The following is a 16,246-nucleotide window of genomic DNA, read 5'->3' as shown; positions in this document are numbered from 1 at the left end:
TTTCAGGACAAAAGTTGTCATGACAACTTTTTGCAACTTTATTATTTTTGCACTTTTGATCTCTCCCACCTAAGAGATCTATATCCAGTCATCACATATGAAATTTAAAAACATGTCTATGGCCTATTTAACCCTCTCTAATTCTTTTTCCAACTTTTAGCACTTTTGACCAACAAAAGGCCAAATACCTACTCAAACTCACCATTTACACAAAATGCAATCCTAGGTAAAATGAACTCCTCCTAGACCTATATTGACAAAATACTCACTCTTGGACCATCCTAGAGTCCTTATTCACTATTGACTTGGCTAGGGTTAGTACAAGCCAAAATTTGTAAAAACAAGAAACTAGGACCTAGGTGCTCCTGCACCACGTTCCCTCCTCACTAGTAGTCCTAATGACCACACGAGGAGGCATGTCCTGTAAAGATTAAACACAAAGAGCCTATTGCCCAAGACACAAAAGACACTGGTTCAATTTTAGTGCACCAATTGAAGTGTTTGCTAATCTTTTAAAACAAGGAAAACAATGAAAAATCAAAAGAAAACCCTTGTCAAAATTCTACAACAAAGATTTCTTAGTAGTTTTTCTATAATACCCCTCCTACAAGCACACAAGTTAGGTAAATTGTAGATCCAAAATACTTTGTGAAAAAGAGGCCTTCGACAATGCGATTTGCTTCAAGGACAAGCTGCACCAATTTGTTAGCTAGATCACAAGATATTAGCTTGAATAAACCAGATCTGAAATCAAAATGACGAAATGAAGCCTTAAAAACTAAAACAAAAACCCAAACTACAAAAACCAAACACGAATGAGATTAAATCTTACACAGACGCTGTTTCGCGACATAGACATGACTTTAAACCTCACAGGCACGTTTCTACAACATAGACGTGAATCTGCAACACAGACGTGGTTAAAAGGTTCATAAACATGATTTGGGAATACAAATGCGGCTCTGCAATCTAAAAAAATGTAAAATATTGCCGTTGACACAGACACAATTCCAGAGGTCACAAACACAGTAGAAAATAAAAAACGTGGTCCCAGAATGCATAGACACGAAAATGAAAATCTGCAACTTCAAAAGCATAAAATTTGCAACCAAGATGTTAAATGCAAAAGGAACAATATTCCCATCGGGCGTGCCAAAATGTTTATGGCAAAAATGGAAACAACAATATTGAAAGACTGAATAGATTCAACCACAAAACCCTAGCCTAACAACATCAAAGATCCACCATAACGTATGAAGATTACCTAAGACAATGCAAATCAATAAAATCACATGTCTAATAGGGTTTGAATCTCCATTCTTCCTATCTCCATTTCTCTTTCTTGATATATTTTCTCTCAGATTTTATGTGTGCACAAGAGCTCAATAAAGAATGGAAATGTGGTTGGAAGTAGGCTTGATTGCATATGAAAGCTATAATGCTAGAATGCTTGGGAGGGGATTGATAATGAGAGAAGCATCCTCTTATATAGAAGACACTAGAAGAAATGGAGGGATAAGATTAAGAGGTGTAAAAGATAAATGGTTGGCTAGGATTAGAGGGTAGGTAGAGAAAATAAGAAAATAATGAGAGGGTAGGTAGTGTAGGAATTAAGAGATGAATGACATGTGTCATGGGTAGAAAAAGATAATGAATTATTTATTTATTTATTTAATAGAGGAAGTGGGATTAATTAAATAAATAAAAGTATTTATTTAATTTAGAAAAAGGACAATTTAAATAAATAAAAGTATTTATTTAAATGAGGAAAAAGGCTAAAAGAAGATAAATGATATAATTAAATAAATAAAGATTTATTTAATTAATAGAAGACTTAAGATTAAATAATCAAATAAATAAAAATATTTATTTAATTAGACAGGACAATTTTAGGTGTCTACAAGGCTCCCTTAATATTCATTTAAAAAAAGAAAACAAGGGTAATCATAAGGATCTCAAGGCCAGTAAAATCCACCCAACAGGGTTTATGTAGTCTCCCCAAACCCAACACACTAAGTTTTAACATGGATCCCAGAACCAAAAAATAGCAAAGAGATCGACGATGGAGAGAAGCCATCCAAAACCTCTCCCTGTATCTACTCACAGGAAGAAAAGCCAGACACAACTCCACCTCAATAGGGGTTGGGATCACCTCAATAGACATCTCAACAAACAAACCATGAGATAGAAAACAAAGAGAGAAGTTGGGAAAGCAAACAAACCACAGATCGACCTCCAAGCAAGAGAAGAGCCAAAACCTTTGAAGATCACAGTCATCTAGAACATACCCATGAAAGGCTAAAAAAATAACTCAAAATGGATGCATCCATCTGAAGCACGACCAGATCCAACAAGAAGAGATGTGGAAAAAACTCCATCAGGATCCCAAAGGCGAATTGCACCCCACCAAAATACCCCTCTATGAACACCATACCCTCCACAAAATAACAATAGTTGAGCGCTTCTCCCGTAGGACAAGCCAGATGCAGGGGATAAAAGAGCAGCATAAACAGAGAGGGGTGAAACCAAAACCACCCCCAAACCCATCCACGCAGGGAAGAGAAGCACCACGACCAGCAAAAACACTGTCCAAGGAAAGGAATCCCGGACCAACATTGTCTGCATTTCCATCTGCATCTTCGTCTTCTGAATCTTCGGTGGATGGAAGCCTTGCCTGCCCGCTCATCTTCCTCCAATTTTTTTTTTTTTTGGGTCATGTCCTCTTCCTACAATGGTGTTAAAGTGAAGGTGTTTCCATCCTATTCAATAGTATAAGTATTGTGTATACCATCACATATGACATGTCTATTAAACTGCCATGGTCTTCCAAGTAACAATGGGCAACAATCCATGGGCAACACATCAGAAAGTAATTTGTCCTTATATCCACTGATGTTAAACTCAACCCAAGCTTTCTCATTCACCAAAACAGATTGAATTTCATTTGGCCAAGACACTTTGGAGGGTTTTTCATGAGGTAGCTTTTCCAACCTAAGTTTATCAACTATTTCAATAGACACCATGTTATCTGTACTTCCAGAGCCTATTACAACTTTACATACCTTTCCTTTGCATTTCCAAGTGTTCTTGAATAGTGTTCTCCTTTGTGTTGATTCTTTCTCCTTAGATGCTTTGAGGAGTGTTCTTCTTATCATTACTTGGTTTCTCTTAGTTTTGGATCAACAATCTGATTAGGGGAATGAATGCTCTCACAATCTTCCTCTTGCACCAATTGAATTCTTTTATCACCACCACTTGAAGTAGAAGTTTTTTTATCTGGACACTTCCATGCTTGATGTCCAAACCGATTGCAATGATAATATCTCCTTGAAAATGAGCTTGAACCTCTACCTTGTCCACCAAATCTTCCTCTAAAGCCTCTAAATCCACCTCTTTGATCAAGAAATTCATCTTTTCTTTTACTTGAATCTTCTTGGTATTCATAGGACTACCTTGAACCTCTTCCTCTATTAGTGTTTCCTTTGCCCCTATTTTGCTTGTGTTGCTTCCTCCTTATTGTGTCCTCAACTTTGATTGACAGTTTATAGAACTCCACTGACCTTGGTGTGGTGAGACTCAATTAATCTTGGATTTTGTACCTTAGGCAATTGAGATACCTTGCCACCATTTCTTCTTCATCCTCTTCATGCCTTGTCTTTATACTTAATTTGTAGAGTTCCTCCATGTTGGCCTACACATTCAGCTCTTTTGCTTGAGATTTTGTAGTATGTTGAACATTTGAATGTTATAATAACTTGGTAGGAACTTCCCTTTCAGTTTTGCCACCATCCTATCCCATGAGGTTATTTTAAACTTCCCTTTCTTTCTTCTTTTAGTTTGCACAAACATCCCACCACAAAAAAGCTTGTCCTTACAACTTTGATTTAGCCATCTTCACCTTTTGATCCTCTTATACATCTTCACTTAAAAATGGTTGTCCAAGGCCCCTATCCAATCTAGGAGCTCTTCTCAATCCAACTTCCCTCCATACATGGGTAAGAACACTTTGGTCTTCTGACCTTCTCCCTTGTCTTCTTTCAAAAGCCTATCCATCCTTTGTTCTTCAGGATCCATTTTCTCCTCGGACCCTTCTTGAGACTCTTCATCTTCCTCTTGGTAAATTACATCTCCTATGAACTCATCTCTTCTTTGATTGGATTATAGGGCTTCAATTATTGCATCCATCCTCTCTTCTAATTCTTTCATCTCCCTAGCATGTTTCTACTTCAATTGAGTGACTTCTCTTGCAATGGCATTTGCCTTTGGAGGCATTTTGCTCTTATCTTCAACACAACAACCAAAATTTCTTTCCACATATAAGAACCATGATTTAATACCACTTGAGGTAGAGTAGGAGTAGGTTGCCTTCAAACATATCACAAACTAATGAAGTTTCACACTTATGGGGTTTGGTTTGATGGTTTATCATAAACTCTTCAAAACTCCCTTTGGGTATACTAGACCAAGCCTATCTTCCTATATCTTTTAGAAAAGGATTCAAACAAATCCTAAAACCAAATGAAGAACTCTCAAGTGACTCAGAACAACAAGGTGGACTCAATCATTTATTGGTTCAAAATATTGGGCATGACTCAATGTTGAACACTCTTCACAAGGTCTCAATCCTTGTAACCCTCCCAAATGGTTTTTTGAGGCACATTTTCTAAAGAAACTCTATCCCATTTTGACATATGTTGTATAAAGACAAAATGGGTAGTTGAATCAAGTTTCCTTTATGGGATATTGATTCTTATTTGAGATTTATGGCCAAAATACATGTGTTCCTGCTCTAATTAGGCCTTAGGAGAAAATTACCAGTCAATTATTGATCCCCGTGTTCCAAAGTAACCCTACATAGAAAATGGATATGTTGGAAAATGGCCAAATGGGTACTAAAAAATGTTTTCATTTCTATCTGAAGTTGTCCATATATAAATTTATGCCCCAAAAACTTGTTTGAGAGGGCTACAAGGATTGAGACCTAGTGAAGAGTGTTCATGAATGAGTCATGCCCAAGATTTTAAACCAATACATTATTGAGTACAACTTGTTTTTCTAATTCACTTGAGAGGTTTTCAATTTTTTTTTATTAGGATAAACAAGTTTTGAAGGGGCCTCGAAACCCTTTACAACCAAGAGTTGCCAATGAAGAAAAGACTGGACTAGTAGCAGCAAACCACAGGTTTTGACGAGGACTTGAAGCTTTATGGACTTATGGGCATCCAGATCCTAGAATAGAGGCTGGACAAGATGGAAACATTCAAACACAACAACAAACAAACACCAAACACTAGCCAAACACTAAGAATGCAACATTACAGACCAAGCTAGCAAAACAAATGGTCTAAGACAACAAGCAATTTAGACCTCAAAAAACATAGATTGAGAGTATATCAGGCACCATCAAACAACAAGATGGGTTTTCCCAGGCTCACATAACCTGTAACAGCTTCTTCAGGCCACAAACAAAGCCTAGACCTAAAAAAACACAAGAACTCGCCAAATTGGGCCCTTGAAAACTTTCAGCAAAATAGTATTTTTTTTACTGGGTTGAAGCCTTTTCTAAAAGATATGGGAAGATAGGCTTGGTCTAGTATACCCAAAGGGATTTTTGAAGAGTTCATGATAAACCATCAAACTAAACCCCATAATTGTGAAACTTGGTCTGTTTGTGATCTGTTTGAAGGCAACCTACCCCTGCTCTGCATCACCTCCCGAGAATTTTGTGGATTACCTTCAAATATAATTATATTTTATGTTTGACATTGTGCATGATGGGAAGCATTATCATGTCATTTTTATATACAATTATAAGTTTATGGAACAAACATGCAAGATACTTGGGGGTTCTTTACCTAGTTCTAGACATCTATGATTTTTTGATGGCTTAGGACTGCCTTGTATGAGTAATTACCTCTAATATTACACAAGATTAATATGAGAGTGAACCCAATTAATTTTACCTTGATTATGTGATGATGATTTTCATCGTGCACAATGTCAAACTTAATTTTTTTTTTATGTTTGGCATATATCTTGTGTATTTCCTCCCATAGAATTTTGAGATAGTCTATCTCAGAATTATAGTCCCATAAAAATTATTTTGACCTATCTCTTGTGGATTACTACCCATAAATTTTTTGATATGATGAGAAACTCATAGATATTTGGTACTAGGTAAAGAACCCCAAAATATTTGTATTGTTGCAACTATTGTATGCTAGGATTGCTTTGTATAGCTAGATTGTCTCAAAATTCTATGGGAGGCAATCCACAAGAGATATGTCAAACATAATTTTTTAAAAATTCATAAAGTTTCTAATTACACCAAGTTGAAAAACTTAGCCTATTTACTTTGTAAATTAGCCCATTTTTTACATTTATGAAAGGACTACCTTGTATAGTTAGGCTAAGTTTCTTTGTATAGTAGCCCATAAAATTACTAGTTTTTATAAAATTGAAGTTCTTTACGAATTTAGGTTCATAAATTCATAATTTTAACCTATTTACAAAGCGAATATGTTAAGTTTCTTCACTTGATATAATTAGCAACATTTATGTTTGACATTGTGCATGACAAGAAGCATCATCACATCATGCTTATATACTATTCTATAAAAATGTATATAAAAATGGTGTGATGATGCTTCTCATCATGCACAATGTCAAACATAAAAGTTCCTAATTATATCAAGTGGATAAAATTAGCTTATTTACTTTATAAATAGGCTAAAATTATGAATTTATGAATCTACATTTGTAAAGAACCCCAATTTTGTAGAAACTTATAATTCTATGGGCAAATGTACAAATAAACTTAGCTTAACTATACAAGGTAATCCTTTCAAAAAAATTTAAAATAGGCTAAGTTTTTCCACTTGATATAATTGGCAACTTTATGAATTTAAAAAAAAAAAAATCTTTGGCATATCTCATGGATTGCCTCCCATAGAATTTTGAGACAGTAACTATACAAGGTTGTCCTAGCATACACAAGTCGCAACAATAAAGATACTTTGTGGTTCTTTACTTGGTTCCAAACATATATGAATTTCTCATTATAAAAAAAATAATGTTGGGAAAAGTAGAAAGTTGGTGAAAAACCTAACTTTCATAAATGTAAAAAATAGGCTAATATACTAAGTAAATAGGCTATCTTTTTTCAGTCAATATAATTAGAAACTTTTATACTTGACATTGTGCATGATGAGAAGAATCATTACATCATTTTAATATACAATTATAAAAGGGAGAAGTTTGAAGGAAGAGACAACTCTATGGGAGTTGAAAACACTACAAGACTATATATATTTAAACTATACATTAGCCTATCTATACAAGAGATATGTTAAACTATGCAAGGGTTTTTTCCATAAAAGATATGTGAAGCTATACAAGGGGTTTTTCTACAAAAGATATGTCATAAATTCATATAATTAGCATCAAATAAGAAGTTGGTGAAAAATCCAACTTTCATATTCATACTTGAATTGTGTCAATTTCCTTCATGTAAATAAATTTAACTTCATAAAAATAAGAAATTAGTAAAAAACCCAACTTCATAAAATTATGTCAAACATTTTTTTCACCACCTTCTTATTTTTTCCAAGATAATTTTAGCCTTACTATACGAGGCATTCCTTTCATAAATGTTAAAAGTGGGCTGATGTACAAAGTAAATAGACAATATTTTTCCACTTGATATAATTAGCAACTTTATGAATTGATTTTTTTTTCCATCTCTCTTATGGATTGTCTCTTGTATAATTTTGAGACAAAATAACTATTCAAATGGAATCTAGTATATTCATGTCATGCTAATATATTGGCATCAACGGTACAAAGTTCTATTAGATATTTTACGAATGGAATTGAAAATATGTAATAATTTATAAGAATGTAATAAACTTTCGTAAGAATAAAAAGATATAATGTGAAAAATCTAAAAACCTAAAATATTTTCATGGCATTTTTTTTATTGAGTGTAAAAAAAATTATTTTATATCTTTGAATCTAAACGAACCCAATTTATGAATGTACAAAATACTAATTTATATCTTTGAATGTAAAAAGAATACTATTTTGTAACAAAATCCAAAATGAACCCAACCCATAGGAAGTTGGTGATGATGCTTCTCATCATGCACAATTTCTAACATATTTATTTTTTAATGAAGGTACCAAAGTACATACACATTCTATAGTATGAATATAAAACATTCTATTTATGCTTATGAAAAGAAGCCATGCCTCTTTTTGTAAGTCACATGCTAAGGCATCACATATACATATTTTGATTCTAATATAATTTTGAAGCCTTAATATGCCTATGCAAGAAAGCCATGCCTCCTTTTGTGAGTCTATATGCTAAGTAATGTCTTTATATTCATAAGCTTAATGGAACATACACATACAACATACCAAAGTACATACACATTTTATAGTACGAATATAAAACATTAACAAAATACAACATTGAAGCGTTGAATTTGATATTAGTTTCTTATAATTATCCAATATAGCTACATACACAAGATAATGTACTTTGGAACTTTTGATTTTTTTTTAGATTCAAAGACCTATAAAATGGTGTTTTTTTAATAATCGAATTGTGTATTTTTTTAGGGATGGGTTACGTTCGTTTTGGCTTTATATTCATAAGCTTAAATAGAACTTTGAAGCTTGAATTTCAAGATACCAAAGTATATACACATGCTACGATATGAATATAAAACATTAAAAAAAAGAACTTTGAAGTGTAAAATTTGATTCTAATTTCATATAATTATCCAATAGCATATGACTCACAAAAGGAGGCATGGCTTTCAAAGTACAATTAGAATGTACCTTGAAAGCCTCAAATATACTAGCATATTCATAGAAATATAGTAATCTCTTGTGGATTGCCTTTCATATAATTATCCAATGTTAGTATTTTTACATTTATGAAAGATCCGTTTTTTACCAACTTCCATTTTTTTATGTTTAACATTATACATGATGAAAAGCATCATCACCAACTTCTTATTTAAAGTTATTAATTATACCAAGTGGAAAAATTCTATGAAAGGCAATTCACAAGAAATATGTCAAACATAATTTTATATATATTTGTCATTGTGCATGATAAGAAACATATCACATCATTTTTATTTCTTATGCACTTGTGTATCCATTTGCATGAAGTACAATATTTCAAGGTCATATCTCTTTTCTAAGCATCATTTGTGTGTTTCCCCTTTAAAAAATTATTCACTTGGCTAATCTCTTTTAAGTGTTTTTTAATTAAATTATCACGCATCCAACGAGATGCCTTAGAAGTTGTCAACCCTATCCGTCCATTCTTATCTGGGCCGGCCAATGCGAGCTGCCTCTGCCTCGACTGCTTCCTATAAAACGTGCTCCATTTTTCATCCTCCCACATAAAATCCTGTTCCTCCTCCTCCTTGTTTACTTATAATGGCGAACGCCTGCGTTTGCAGTTTGGTATTCATCTTGGCTGCTCTCTCTACCATATCGTTGGGTAGTGCTAAGGATGAACAAGGCACACCAACACGAAAGCCATACATCATTCACGTAAGCAAGTCAGCGAAACCCAACCATTTTACTTCACACCAGAAATGGTATGCTTCAATGCTTGATCAGCTCTCGCAGTCAGATCCAAATGCAAGGGAGTTGTTATATACGTATGATACTGTCTTGCATGGCTTTGCTACGACGCTGAACACTGCAGAGGCTGAAGCCATGGAGAGTATGGACGGGTGTTTAGCTGTAATTCCATCTTCTATTCATCAACTAGACACCACGCATTCACCAGACTTCCTGAGTCTTTCCGGCCCCTCTGGAGTATGGAAAAATTACTCTTATGGCGAAGATATCATCATGGGCGTGATTGACTCAGGTATATGGCCTGAGAGCAAAAGCTTCAGTGGTGCAGGCCTTGGACCCGTTCCCACCAGATGGAAAGGAATTTGTCAAGTCGGGCAGAATTTCAGTTCCTCCAACTGCAACAGGAAAATCATCGGAGCTCGATACTACTTCAAAGGCTACGAAAAGGAGCTCAATACGATCTCGGTGGAATACAAATCTGCTCGAGACAGTGGTGGGCATGGGACCCACGTTGCTTCTATTGTTGCGGGAGCTGCAGTGAATGTTCGAACTCAGTTTGCCAGCGGAAGCGCGAGAGGAATGGCCCCACGAGCCAGGCTGGCCATCTACAAGACGTGCTGGGAAAAGGGTTGCTCCGACGCGGACATAATGAAGGCAATAGATGACGCAATTGCCGATGGTGTCGACTTGATTCAAATCTCAATCAGTTCAACAGACGTGCCTTTTTACCAGAGCGTAAGAGCCATTGCAGCATTCGGGGCCATAAAAAAGGGTGTTCTTGTTTCTGCCTCGGGAGGAAACAGAGGACCATCTTCATCTTCTCTGAGTAATCCAGTGCCATGGATTACGACTGTAGGCGCCAGCAGTATTGACAGAGATTTCCCTGCTTTTGTACTACTGGGTAATGGAGTGACATACAGAGGCACCTCCACCTACAAAGGAGATGGAAAATTGCGTGGTCCGTTCTCTGTGGTGTATGCTTCTAGCACCAACAGCTCAAAGCGTTGTCTTCGTGGCAGCCTTGACCCTAAAGTGGTGAAGGGTAAAATAGTGCTGTGTGACCAGTTATTAATTTCCAAGAATCCAGGGGAGTCCGGTGTTTCGGGGAAGGGAAACGAAGTGGCCAGGGCAGGCGGAGTAGGAATGATTGTTGCAAATGAAGTGCGTCTAGGAGCACAACAGCGGATTACAGACTCTAATAAACTGCCCTGTATGACCGTCAGTTTTAGAGTTGGTGAAAGACTAAAATCCTATATCAACAGCCAGTTGAAGAATGCAAAGGCCGCGATGAACATCACAGGCTCGACTGTAATTGGAAAGGAAACACTTGCTCCCATGGTTGCTGCGTTTTCTTCTCGGGGACCGAGTAAAGGTTATCCATTTATTCTCAAGCCTGATATCATTGCTCCGGGCGTCAACATTCTGGCAGCCGTGGGAGATGGTTACGAATTTAAATCAGGGACTTCAATGGCCGCCCCTCACGTGAGTGGTGTTTCAGCGCTGATAAAAGCCGCGCATCCTAAGTGGAGCCCCGCCGCCATAAAATCTGCCCTCATGACGTCTTCTTACATTCTTGACAACGCAAACCAGCCCATCATAGATTCATATACCATGCAGGCAGCTGACCCCTTTGCAATGGGTGCAGGTCACGTGGATCCAAAAGCTGCGGTGGATCCTGGGCTTGTCTACGATATAGGATTTCAAGACTACATTGACTTTCTCTGCTCTCTTAACTACACCAAACAACAAATTGCTCTTCTCGCCAACGCTTCCTGCCGCAAACCAAGTTTGAAAGCCACAGATCTGAATTACCCCTCATTTTCCGTGGCTTTTAAAGCACGCAGTCAACCTGTTCAGGTGAAGAACAGAACAGTCACATATGTGGGCAGAGCTCTTAATGTTGTATACAAGGTGAGCGTGAAAAGCCCTCGCGGCGTGAAAATAAGCGTGGAGCCACAGCAATTGAGGTTCAAAAGAGCAAACGAGCAAGCCAAGTACAGTGTGAAATTTGAAAATGAAGGGACAGCCCAAGCCGGGACAGTCCGATTTGGAGAGATAACGTGGAATTCTATCAACGGAGGGAAACACATTGTCCGAAGTCCAGTTATCGTAGCATTTCAAAGTTCCATCTCCATCCTATCGCTAGACTATTCAACTGGTAATACCACTTATAGTGCTTCTGGTCTGCTGTAGTAGATGGCTTGTTTGCCCTCTTCTCTGTTTTTACTTATATTCTCAGCTATATTTCCGCTTGATACCCACTAATACCGCTATAAAATAAGTGCAGGTGTCTAAGGAACTTACTAAAGACTACCACGCACTATTGCCATGTAACTTGCTTCTTCTTATGTCTGCATTTCTATCTTTTGTATATGCATTTCTCCCAAAAGGTATTTGTTTTATTTTTCTTCTTAGTTTCGAAATAATATGTAAATAAATGTATAAAATGATAAATAATATAATATTGAGATCATTTTTGCTATTTCTTTATCTATTTATACATATACATTTTTTATATAAAAAAATGTTTGCATAAATAAATAAGATAGGACTAAATATATAAAAAAATGTCTATGTATAAATAGATGAAGAAATCAGAAAAATGACCACTACATTTACATATTTAATCTTATTTTTTTGTTGTTTGTTAAACCACTACTTTATTCTCATAAAAATATTGAGGTGTGGGGCTGACCTTAAGCTCATAACTAGTCACTTTCTACCTTAAATTTAAAATTTAAATTTGGTCAACTAATCCTCCTTTCTCTCTATCTTGAGCCATCTAATTAGTCTTTAAAATAAAATTATTGAATGCATTTAAATACTATGATGATTACTGTTAACAGATTTAAAGATGTTCAATAACAAATAAAAAAAAAAATAGATAAAAGAATTAGAAAAATGATCAGTCCTTGTATACAATTAGTCTTATCATTTTGTTGTTTGTTAAACGACTACTTTATTCTCATAAAAATATGTAGGTGTGGGGCTGACCTTAAGCTCATAACTTGTCACTTTCAAACCTAGATTTAAGATTTAAATTTGGTCAACTAATCCTCCTCCCTCTCTATCTTATGCCAATAATCACACCCTAAAACAAAATTATTGAATGCATTTACATACTATGATGATTAGTGTTAACAAATTTAAAGATGTTCAACAACAAATCAGAAATTAAAAAAATAGATAAAGAAATTAGAAAAATGACCACTACTTTTATATATTTAGTCTTCATTTTATTTTTTGTTAAACCACTACTTTATTCTCATAAAAATTATGTAGGTGTGGGGTGGACCTTAAGCTCATAACTTGTCACTTTTGAACTTAAATTTAAATTTTAAATTTGGTCAACTAATCCTCCTCCCTCTCTATCTTGAGCCAACTAATTACACTTTAAAATTAAATTATTGAATGCATTTAAATACTAATGATGATTAGTGTTAAGAAAATATTTAAATATGTCCAATACATTCATTCTAATCATCCCATGTAGTCAAGGGTTCAAACATTATAGAGATTAGTGTTAACATATTTCCACAATCCATATCAAAATCATTTCTATGTTTCCTGAAACATTAATTCAAAAAATTCATTCGCAATCAAATCCATAAACACAAAAATGATATTATAGATATTAATCAAGAACAACTTGTTTTAGTCTAGTATAATAAAAAGAGTAAAAAAATTTGCATCATATTACTTATTGACTGTTTCCAATATTGTTCAATTTTAGGAGGTGGACTAAGGTGTATAGTCTTTGTAGCTTGATTGTATGAGAATTCAACCATGGTATTCTTGAATAACAGTAGTCCTACTTTTTATAAAATAAATCTTTACTTCAAAAATAATTTGTTAAATAAACCTATAGAGTAAAAGCTCATAGATTCTCAAGATGAATCTAGAGTCTTCGTACAAAGCAAAGGTTTTGAATTCGTTCCAAACTCATGAACTTGTTTTTTGATAGGGTAGAGATCCTACACAAAATTCTGAATAATTACATAAATAGAGAGACTTTATATTCAAAGGTTGACAATATATAGATTTCAAACTTCTACCTACATGGCATCATTTTTGGTTATTAAATGAAGCATCATTTTTTTATATCTTTGTTTAATTATCAATGTACTTTTTATAATTTAACATCTACTAGCTAGAGTCACTTAATCTAGGCTTATTGTGCTTATTTACGTGCATTGAATCAATTAACCAAGTTTAACCCTAGGGAAATATCAATTTGCTTTTCCTCTTGTTTTGAAATCTCTCTCTCTCTCTCTCATCACTCTCTCCCTAACTCTCTCTATATCTCTCCCTACATACCTCTCCCCCTCTATCTTTTTCATCTCCCTCTCTTCTCCTCTATGTCTCTAACCTCTCTTTCTCCCACTAGGTCTCTCATCTCTCTATCTTTGTTCCTTTGTCCCTCTCTATTGATCCTCTCATTTACCCTCCCTCTATCACTCCCCTCTCAAAGTATTTCCCTCCCTCCATTTATCATTACATAGATTTCCCACTCCCCCTGAATATATTTCACCTCTCTCTCTCTCTCTCTCCCCCACTCTACATCTTTTACCTCTATAGCTATGTCCCTCTCTATTACTCCTCCCCTTCCTCCTTCCTCTATTCTCTCTCACACCTCTCTATCTCTACCATCTCCAAGTCTCCCCATCACTCCTGACCCAATCTCATTACACATCTCTGTCCCTCCCTCAATATTTACTTCTCTAACTCTCCCTCCATGTCTCATGACAAACATAATTTCCTCTCTTATTAGAGATTTATGGTAGGAGAGGTAGGTAGAGAGAGAGAGGGGGGAGATAGAGATTAGATATAGATGGATAGGTATAGATGCAAAGAGAGGGATGGAGGGAGAGGTGTATATAGAGAGAGAGGGAGAGGGGATATATATATATATAAGTGTTGGGAGAGGGAGGGGAAGGAGGGAAGAAGAGGTATGTAGAAACATAGAGGTAGGGAGGGAGTGAGGGAGAGGTATGTAGATAGAGGGAGAGAGAGAGAGAGGTAAAAATATAGGTCTATATCTTGGGGAGAGAAGAGAGAGTAAGATAAAGAGAGGTAGCAAGAGAGTGGGGAGAGGGAGAGTGATACAGAGAGAGATAGGTATAAATCTAGTGGAAAAAGAGAGAAAAATAAAGATAAATAGAGAGTGGAGGAGGGAGGGAGGGAGGGAGGGAGAGGGAGAGGGAGAGAGATATTTATGTAGCTAAATAGATGTAGAGAGGGACACATAGGTATGTAGAGAGAAGGACAGGGAAGATATTGATAAGTAGAGAAGGAAATGGTGAGAGAGAGATAAGTGGAGAGTGGGTGATTGAGGTTTAGATGGAGAAAAAGAGAGGGAGCGTTATGTAGATATATATAGGTATGGAGGGAGTGAGGGAAGGTATGTAGGGAGAGGGGGAGAGGAGATAAGATAAGTAGAGAGAGGGAAGGAGAGAGAGAGAGAGGAGGGGAAGGGGAGAGAGAGGTTACATAGAGGAGAGGATTTGTGTGAGGTGGGTAGAGAAGAGAGGGGATATATAGAGTATAGTAAATGGTGAGAGAGATGGGTTTAGAGCTTGGGGATAAGGGAGAGAGTGAAACAAAGAGATGGGGATAGAGAGAGTGATAGGTAAAGTGATTGCTCTACAGATCGAGGGAGAAAAATAGAGTGAAAAAGAGAAACATAGATTGATGATAGGATCTTGGTGATTATTATATATGACTCTCTAATTCATAAGATCTTGAGATTGGGGAGACAAGAGAGAGGTAGAGAGTGGAGAAGGAGAGTGGTCTAGAGAAACATATATCTCTAGAGCATAGAAGAGACAAAGAGAATGAGATATATAGATAGCCAGAGAATGATGATAGGAGCCTACTGATTAATAAAATTTGACTGTCTAAAAAATTTAAAGATCTTGTAAAATCTAGAATCTACATTATGACTCCTAGAGATCTAAAACAATTTCCAAACATCTTGTCAATATATTCATAAAATATAAATTAAAGTATACTAAAATTTTATATTTTATGTATATATCTTAAAGAAAATTACAAGGGGAAGACAAAGGAAATAGAATTCAAAATGAGTATGTGTTTTGTGGATCCAAAAATAAGAGCATAAGGATATTTTTTAATAACTTCAAATCAAAAAAATATGTACATGTTACGTTAAATATGTAATAAGTTTCTTATTAAGAAAAATACGTAAGTATTTTTCTCTCATAAAAATACATATGCAATTTGATCTCATAAAAACACATATGCATTTTTCTCTAATAAAAATACATACACATTTTGGATGCTAAAAGCATGAGCATTTTTTTTATTCAAAAAATAGGTACATGCCATGGCTTGGACTTTTGAGCCATAATATGTACATGATATTTAAATTTATTCAAAATGTTTATATATTGTGCTCATTTTTATTTTTTTTGGACATGTGGCCACTATTATGTACCCCATCTTAGTGCACTTACACTAGTGGTTATGTGATTGTTTGGTGATAGTGAAACTATGAGGGAAGGTATGCAACTACTAAAATGGTTACAAACTTCTTTCGTTGTTCACAAATTTGTAAGCTATTTGTAACTAGTAGAACTCCATCAGCAATTGAAAAATTTATATTTTTTTCTAATAT

General features: G+C 35.4%; 1 pseudogene; it reads left to right on the top strand.

Moving 5' to 3' along the window:
• Positions 1 to 2,836: 2,836 nt before the first annotated feature.
• On the top strand, positions 2,837 to 11,802 carry LOC131066203 (subtilisin-like protease SBT1.7; annotated as a pseudogene).
• Positions 11,803 to 16,246: the final 4,444 nt, after the last annotated feature.

Source organism: Cryptomeria japonica, chromosome 5 (assembly GCF_030272615.1).
Source record: "Cryptomeria japonica chromosome 5, Sugi_1.0, whole genome shotgun sequence".
In the NCBI taxonomy this organism is placed as follows: Eukaryota; Viridiplantae; Streptophyta; class Pinopsida; order Cupressales; family Cupressaceae; genus Cryptomeria; species Cryptomeria japonica.
Note: the sequence above shows the minus strand (reverse complement) of the source record. Positions and strands in the feature narration are given on the sequence as shown.